Below are 8,183 nucleotides of genomic sequence, written 5' to 3'. Positions count from 1 at the left end.
TCTTCATTTGAAGACCTTCAAGTTCGGTTTGGTCACAGCGGGGATACTTTCCATTGGCAAATGAAGAATTTCTTTGACATCATCCCTATTCTCTCCAAGCATTTTTTGAAGCCTCCAAATCCCAGTCAAGTGCATCCGAAGATTCAGTCGGACACGAGATTCTTTCCTTATTTTCAGGTTTTTGCTTCGCCAACTTTGATCCACATCGATAACTTACTCTTCATGTTATAGGTGCTAAGTTATAGTATTTCGTTGCAGAAATGCATTGGGGCAATTGATGGGACACATGTTCCCATAACAATTTCAGGAGAAAAAGCCGCACCATTTAGAAATAGGAAAGGGACCCTAAGCCATAATGTTATGGTCGTGGGCGACTTTGACCTGAACTTCACCTTCATTTCTTGTGGCTGGGAGGGATCTGCTACCGATGCTAAAGTTCTCCGGTCAGCACTTAATAGTGGGTTTCATGTACCTCCGGGCAAGTTTTATCTGGTTGATGGTGGTTATGCCAACACACCTTACTTCTTGGCACCGTATCGTGGTGTTCGGTACCATCTGAAGGAGTTTGCACGCGGTCGCCGTCGACCCCAAAATCACAGGGAGCTATTCAATCTCCGGCATGCCGTGTTACGAAATCACGTCGAACGGGGATTAGGAATCTTGAAGAAGCGGTTCCCAATCCTAAAAGTGGGCACGCATCATCGAATAGAGAACCAAGTCAAGCTACCAGCAGCGGCGGCAATCTTACATAACATCATCCGATCTGAAAAAGGAGATGAGCGTTGGTTAGATAACCAACCAAACAATATACCTATCATGAATTTTGTTGATCTTCCTGACGGTGATATTCCTCAAAATCATCAAATCAACCATGAAGGCGACAACCTTAGAGATGCCATTGCTCATCAAATGTGGGCTGATTATCGACATGCATAACTTGTCATTTGTAGTGTAGTAGTAATAAGTATAGTGTAGAAGTTTATGTTTTTTTTCTGTTGTTCATGTCATGAATATTGTTCAGAAGTCACTATGATGACTGCTCGAGGGTCACCAAGGTTGAGCCTCCTCAAAAAAGCTGTCGAAAGGGATAGAGCATCACCTCCTACAAGCAGTGTGACAAAGAGGAGGAGAGGGTCTCTCAAAGGTAATAAACTAGCCGTGACTTTATTTCTCTTATCGGGACATTATTTGCTTAAAACCAAAATAGTTAAGATAGAAAAAGGTACATTAACATACAATGTGGAAATGCAGAAGATAGAGCACAGTGGAATGCAAGCCTTGAGAAAGATCTTGTGGACTTGCTTCGTGAGCATGATACACCTGAACATAAGGGTCAAAATGGATGGAGCTCAGAAGCATGGAATACGATAGTGAAGAAATTCCACCAAAAGAATCCTTATGCTAGGTACGAGAAGAAGAAAATCCAAGAAAAGGAAAAAGAGTTGAAAAGAGAATACAAGATGATCAAAGAGATAAGGAAGCAAAACGGCGTTTCATGGGACGACCGGTAGTGCAGGATTCTAGCGGATCCACCACTTTGGAAAAACATCATCATAGTAAGAATGTCATTGTTATTCCCTAAAAGTTTCATTACTTGTTGCATGCTCTAATATCATTTTCTTGTCAACTATGTAGTCACACCCTAAAGCTGGAAAGTTCAAGACAAAAGGCTTCCCTCTTTTTGAAGCTCTGGGAGAATTGCATGATGGTTAGTTATCAACTTCATTCATATACTCATGTCATTGTTTTATGTTTGTTTACTCTTCTAGTTTGAAATCTTATATTTGATTGTCACTTTAACTTGTAGGCCAAACTGCAGAAGGGACATATAACTTCACCTCTATCGAGTCATCACATTGCTCAACCCAATCAGATCTCGAGAATCTTGGAGGAGCTGGCAAGAATCAAGGAGAAACATTAGCTGATGGTGAGAATCTTGGAGGAGAAAGGGTGCAGATCGATGAAGATGTTGAGGAGGTTTACGTGCAAGAAAACATTGTTGTGGAGCCCGAGCAAACTCAACCAAATTTGGCTACTGCACCCTCAAGAAATGGAGAAGAGAAAGAACCAAAGAGAAGGAGGGGGCGAATGGTGATGTGGCTGCAATGATGGAGAAGTACTTGGAAATAAGGACGAAGCAGGTGGACGATGAGAGGAATAAGCCAAGGGTCATGGATGAGTACTCTATCAAAAATTGCATTGATCTGCTGAAAACAATGGAGATCACACTTGAAGAAGAAGTCAAGGCTTTTCGAGTCTTCAAGATCCCCGAGAACCGAGAGATTTTCATGAGTGCCAGACTGGAGACTGCTCTTATGTGGCTGAGAGCTGAAATGGAATAACTCAGGTACTCCTCTTTTCAATTAGTGCATGTTACTAAACTCCTTGCTAGCCATTTAGTCCATGTTGTTGTTGTTGCTGCTGCTGTAAAGACATTATTTTCTTCTGAAATGGATAGTTGTTTTAAATATATTTATGAAGTTCTTTTGCAAACTATTAGACTGACTGGTTATAGGAATACTTTGCTTGAATAATACAACCTTTTTTCAAATGATTGCTTGATGTATCGACACAGGTTGACAAGTGCTTGTGTTGTAGCTAGGCTAGGCTGATTTTCTTGTGGTTGTAGTAATTGTCTATTTCTAAATTGCTATGATGCCTTGCCCCTAGAAAATAAAAAGGGATGATTTTAACATAGATCAGAGGATAGAGATTGATTTACCTACTGTTTATGTATGTTTTTCTCATTGTTTCCATTCCTGGAAATAAAACTGCCAAGTATTTCACTCTCAAACTAATTTTGGGTTTGAATGGTTTCAAAAAGCAGGAGTTCTACATAAGAATGCTCCAGAAGAAGAGCGAAGGTGCCGTGACTTGGATCTATTTGTGTGTGCTTTTCAGTGGAAGGCTTCATATCTATTCGTTGGGTTTTGTCCATGTGATATTTGTAGAGAAACTAAACACTATTTCTGAAACGACTGACTGTAGCGTGGAAGAATTTGGGAGGAACTGATAATTAAGCTCTTGTGGTCTATTCAACATATTATATATTGTGTATGCTCTAAATTGCTATTATTTTTGTTAGTATTTGTGCCCTGTTCAAATCTTAGAATTGTTGTTATTGTTGGGATAATAAGTCTTTTAAACTGTCAGTGTTATTGTCACTTCAGTCTGCATCTGTGTCATTACTGCATGAGAATTGTTGTTATCTATATGTACCACTTCATCTATGTCAATACTGTTGTCCCTATGGTCCAGTGCCCTTGGGGACTAACCGAATGCATGAGAGCGGCGTGGATTGCATACTGGCAGGGATTTGGTCCCCAAGTGGTTTTGGTGTCAAGCGGGGATCACCCAATCCTCTAGAGGATTAAATCCACTAGAGGATTAATTCTGCTACAACCGAACAAGGTCTTAGGGTTTCCCCCACCCTAGGCGCATGGGCCCTAGGGGAAGTGGCGCCCCAGCCCACTTTGGGCTGGATCCCTTCCCACTTCAGCCCATGGGGCCCTACGGGATAGGTGGCCCCACTCGGTGGACCCCCGGGACCCTTCCGGTGGTCCCGGTACAATACCGGTGACCCCAAAACTTGTCCCGACGGCCGAAATAACACTTCCTATATATAATTCTTTACCTCCGGACCATTCCGGAACTCCTCGTGACGTCCGGGATCTCATCCGGGACTCCGAACAACATTCGGGTTACTGCATATACATATCCCTACAACCCTAGCGTCATCGAACCTACGGGTTCGGGAGACATGTAGACATGACCGAGATCGCTCTCCGGTCAATAACCAACAGCGGGATCTGGATACCCATGTTGGCTCCCACATGCTCCTCGATGATCTCATCGAATGAACCATGATGTCGAGGATTCAAGCAACCCCGTATACAATTCCCTTTGTCAATCGGTATGCTACTTGCCCGAGATTCGATCGTCGGTATCCCAATACCTTGTTCAATCTCGTTACCGGCAAGTCACTTTACTCGTACCGTAATGCATGATCCCGTGACCAGACACTTGGTCACTTTGAGCTCATAATGATGATGCATTACCGAGTGGGCCCAGTGATACCTCTCCGTCACACGGAGTGACAAATCCCAGTCTTGATCCGTGTCAACCCAACAGACACTTTCGGAGATACCCGTAGTATACCTTTATAGTCACCCAGTTACGTTGTGACGTTTGGTACACCCAAAGCACTCCTATGGTATCCGGGAGTTACACGATCTCATGGTCTAAGGAAAGGATACTTGACATTGGAAAAACTCTAGCAAACGAACTATACGATCTTATGCTATGTTTAGGATTGGGTCTTGTCCATCACATCATTCTCCTAATGATGTGATCTCGTTATCAATGACATCCAATGTCCATAGTCAGGAAACCATGACTATCTGTTGATCAACGAGCTAGTCAACTAGAGGCTTACTAGGGACATGTTGGTGTCTATTATTCACACATGTATTACGATTTCCGGATAACACAATTATAGCATGAATAAAGACAATTATCATGAACAAGGAAATATAATAATAATGCTTTTATTATTGCCTCTAGGGCATATTTCCAACATACCGTGTACGCAATCTTTTGATAATGCGGGTACCGTGATTTGCAGGGAGTGAGGACAGTGGACACATAATAGACCGACCTTTGAAGGGGGAATTTGTGTCCGTCCGCTTCTCGTTCGACGACGAGCACTGTGCTTACAACCTGATGTGTTGCTGCGATGTACAATAGCATTGGTTCGCCGGTGTTTGGTGCGGCCAGGACTGGGTTTGTTGCCAGTATGGCTTTTATTTCGTCGAGTCCGGCCGTGGCTGCGTCCGTCCATTTGAAGTGTTCGGTGCGCCGAAGGAGGCGGTAAAGGGGAAGGGCCTTTTCTCCCAAGCGGGAGATAAAGCGGCTTAGAGCCGCCACACATCCGGTTAACTTTTGTATTTGTTTGAGATCCTTTGGGATATCCAGTTGCGATAGAGCTCGGATCTTGGCTGGATTTGCTTTAGTTCCTCTGCTGGATACAATGAAGCCCAAGAGCTTTCCGGCTGGAACGCCGAAAACACATTTTTTCGGGTTGAGCTTGATGTCGTATGTTTGGAGATTATCAAATGTGAGCCTCAAGTCATCTACTAGAGATTCAACATGTCTTGTTTTGACGACCACATCATCTACGTATGCCTCCACTGTTTTACCGATCTGGCTTGCCAAACATGTCTGAATCATGCGATGATATGTTGCGCCGACGTTTTTGAGTCCGAAGGGCATCGTGTTGAAGCAGAATGGCCCGTATGGTGTGATAAATGCCGTTGCGGCTTGGTCTGGTTCTGCCATCTTGATTTGATGGTAGCCAGAATATGCGTTGAGGAAACACAATGAATCGTGTCCTGCGGTCGCATCGATAATTTGATCGATGCGGGGGAGGGGGAAGGGATCCTTTGGGCAAGCCTTGTTAAGGTCTTTAAAATCAACACACAGACGCCAGGATTTGTCCTTCTTTGGTACCATCACTAGGTTTGCTAGCCAGTCCAGATGTTTTATATCTCTGATGAATCCGGCCTCTAATAGTTTTGCTAGCTCCTCTCCCATAGCCTGTCTTTTAGGTTCGGAAAAACGCCCGAGAGCCTATTTGACAGGTTTGAATCCTGTTTGGATATTTAAGCTGTGATCGGCCAGCCTGCGTGGTATTCCTGGCATGTCTGAAGGGTGCCAGGAAAAAATGTCCCAGTTCTCTCGTAGGAACTCTCGCAATGCGGCGTCGACATCAGGGTTTAACTGTGCCCCGATGGAAACTGTTTTATTGGGGTCCGTTGGATGGACTTGGAATTTGACTATTTCGTTCGCTGGTTTAAAGGAGGTGGATTTGGATCTTTTGTCGAGTACCACATCGTCCCTATTCACCGTAGAGCGCAGCACAGTCAGCTCCTCAGCCGCTAGGGCTTCGGATAGTGCCTTGAGGGCCAGTGCGGTTGTCTTGTTTTCGGCGCGGAGTGCTATGTCCGGATCACTAGTGAGAGTGATGATCCCGTTAGGCCCGGGCATCTTGAGCTTCATGTACCCGTAATGGGGTATTGCTTGGAAGATTGTGAATGCTTCCCGCCCTAGCAAAGCGTGATAACCGCTGCTAAATGGGGCCACTGGAACGTGACCTCTTCGGACCTGTAATTGCACGGCGTGCCGAACACCACATCTAGTGTGATTTTTCCTGTACAGCGCGCTTCCCGACTGGGGATTATTCCTCTAAAGGTTGTGCTGCTTCGCATGATGCGGTTCCAGTCTATATCCATTTTTTGAAGAGTTTCCTCATAAATGAGGTTCAATCCGCTGCCGCCGTCCATGAGTACCTTGGTAAGACGAAAGCCGTCCACTATTGGACTGAGGACCAATGCAGCTGGTGCTTGGGCTGTTCGGAATTTAGGTTCATCACTCGCGTTAAAGGTGATGGCCGTGTCACTCCATGGGTTTATTGTTGCTACTTGGTAAACTTCGGCAAGGCTGCGGAGTGTCCTTTTTCGCATATTATTTGATGCGAAGGTCTCGAAGACCGTTAATACCGTATTGGTGTCTCTGGGGTGGCTTTCTGTGGCCTCCGGAATTAGGAGGTTTTCGCCAATTTTGGCCACCTGCTGGAGTATCCAACATGCTCTAAGGCTGTGAGTTGGTGTGGTGTCCTCTGTACTATGAATTTTACAGGGTCCATTAAGCCATCCTTCCAGTACGGTTCCATGCCCTGTAGAGGGTTTTTGCCTTTTGGTGTTTGACCTGGGTGTCTGGCGATGATGCACCCTTTTATTTCGGACTGGGCTTGCCTTAAGGGCTGGATTGTCCCAATTTTTTTTTTCGGTTTTCCGGGCGCTTTCCATCGCACAGTACTTTCGTACTATGGACGCTAAGTCAGCGAAGCGTGTAATATCACGGCGACTTATGGCGTTGAGTATCCCCTTGTCCGTGCAATTATTGTAGAAGAATGAAATTGCATCTTCCTCGCGGCAGCCCTTTATCCTGTTCATAACCAGGAGGAATCTGGCCCAGTAATGATGTACTGTTTCTTTGGGCTCTTGCCTGATTTGGGATAGATCGCTAATGTTTGGGTGGGTGGGTGGAATTAAATCTGAAGCCTTACCCCTTATGAGGCTCAGAGGCCGAGGAATTTCCGAACTCGAAAATTTGGATTCCTGGATGTCGTCCAATGAATCCAGTCCGTCGCCTGATTCTAGGTTCAGGTCTTGAGTGATATCCTCCCCTCCGTGGACATCCGGCTTGAAGGGGTCGGGAATCCGGACGTAGTGAGTCCTTAAGATAGATGAAGGGTCGCCGCACTGTCCCTCTACCACGGCAACGTGATGGGTGGCTTGGGGAGAGTTAATCTCTCTCAGATCGGTTTTAGGCCCAATCTGGTCGTAATCCGTAGCGACTCCCAGGGCGGCGAAGCGATCCAAGAGCTCGTTTATGGAGGAAAGCTCTATTGGATCTAACTGCTCGGCAAGTTCCGAGTTGACATGAAGATTGTTTTCGATGGCTCGAGAGGTCATCGTCGGCGCAGAAGCCGAACAGGTGGTCATAAGAAAACCACCTAGCCGAAGGGTTTGGCCGACAGCCAAAGCTCCCTTAGCAACGGTGCCGTCTTTAAAGATGGGGTGAGGCATCCTTCCTGATGGCGACGACACAGAGGAACTCTCAATGAAAGCAGCAATGTCGGTGTCAAAACCGGCGGATTTCGGGTAGGGGGTCCCGAACTGTGCGTCTAGGCCGGATGGTAACAAGAGGCAAGGGATATGAAGTTTTACCCAGGTTCGGGCCCTCTCGATGGAGGTAAACGCTACGTCCTGCTTGATTAATATTGATGATATGGGTAGTACAAGAGTAGATCTACCACGAGATCGGAGAGGCTAAACCCTAGAAGCTAGCCTATGGTATGATTGTTGATGTGTATGTTGTTCTACGGATTAAAACCCTCCGGTTTATATAGACATCGGAGAGGGTTAGGGTTACATAGAGTCGGTTACAATGGTAGGAGATCTGAATATCCGTATCGCCAAGCTTGCCTTCCACGCCAAGGAAAGTCCCTTTCGGACACGGGACGGAGTCTTCGATCTTGTATCTTCATAGTCCAGGAGTCCGGCTGAAGGTATAGTTCGGCTATCCGAACACCCCCTAATCCAGGACTCCCTCAACGAGCA

General features: G+C 45.7%; 1 pseudogene; it reads left to right on the top strand.

The window, feature by feature from the left end:
- The first annotated feature begins 1,029 nt into the window (after window positions 1-1,029).
- LOC119358026 lies at window positions 1,030-2,109 on the top strand (annotated as a pseudogene).
- The last annotated feature ends 6,074 nt before the right edge of the window (window positions 2,110-8,183 follow it).

The sequence above is a fragment of the Triticum dicoccoides genome, chromosome 2A, assembly GCF_002162155.2.
Source record: "Triticum dicoccoides isolate Atlit2015 ecotype Zavitan chromosome 2A, WEW_v2.0, whole genome shotgun sequence".
Classification (NCBI taxonomy): domain Eukaryota; kingdom Viridiplantae; phylum Streptophyta; class Magnoliopsida; order Poales; family Poaceae; genus Triticum; species Triticum dicoccoides.
The sequence above is the reverse complement of the archived record's forward strand: the minus strand, read 5'-3'. Positions and strand labels throughout refer to the sequence as shown.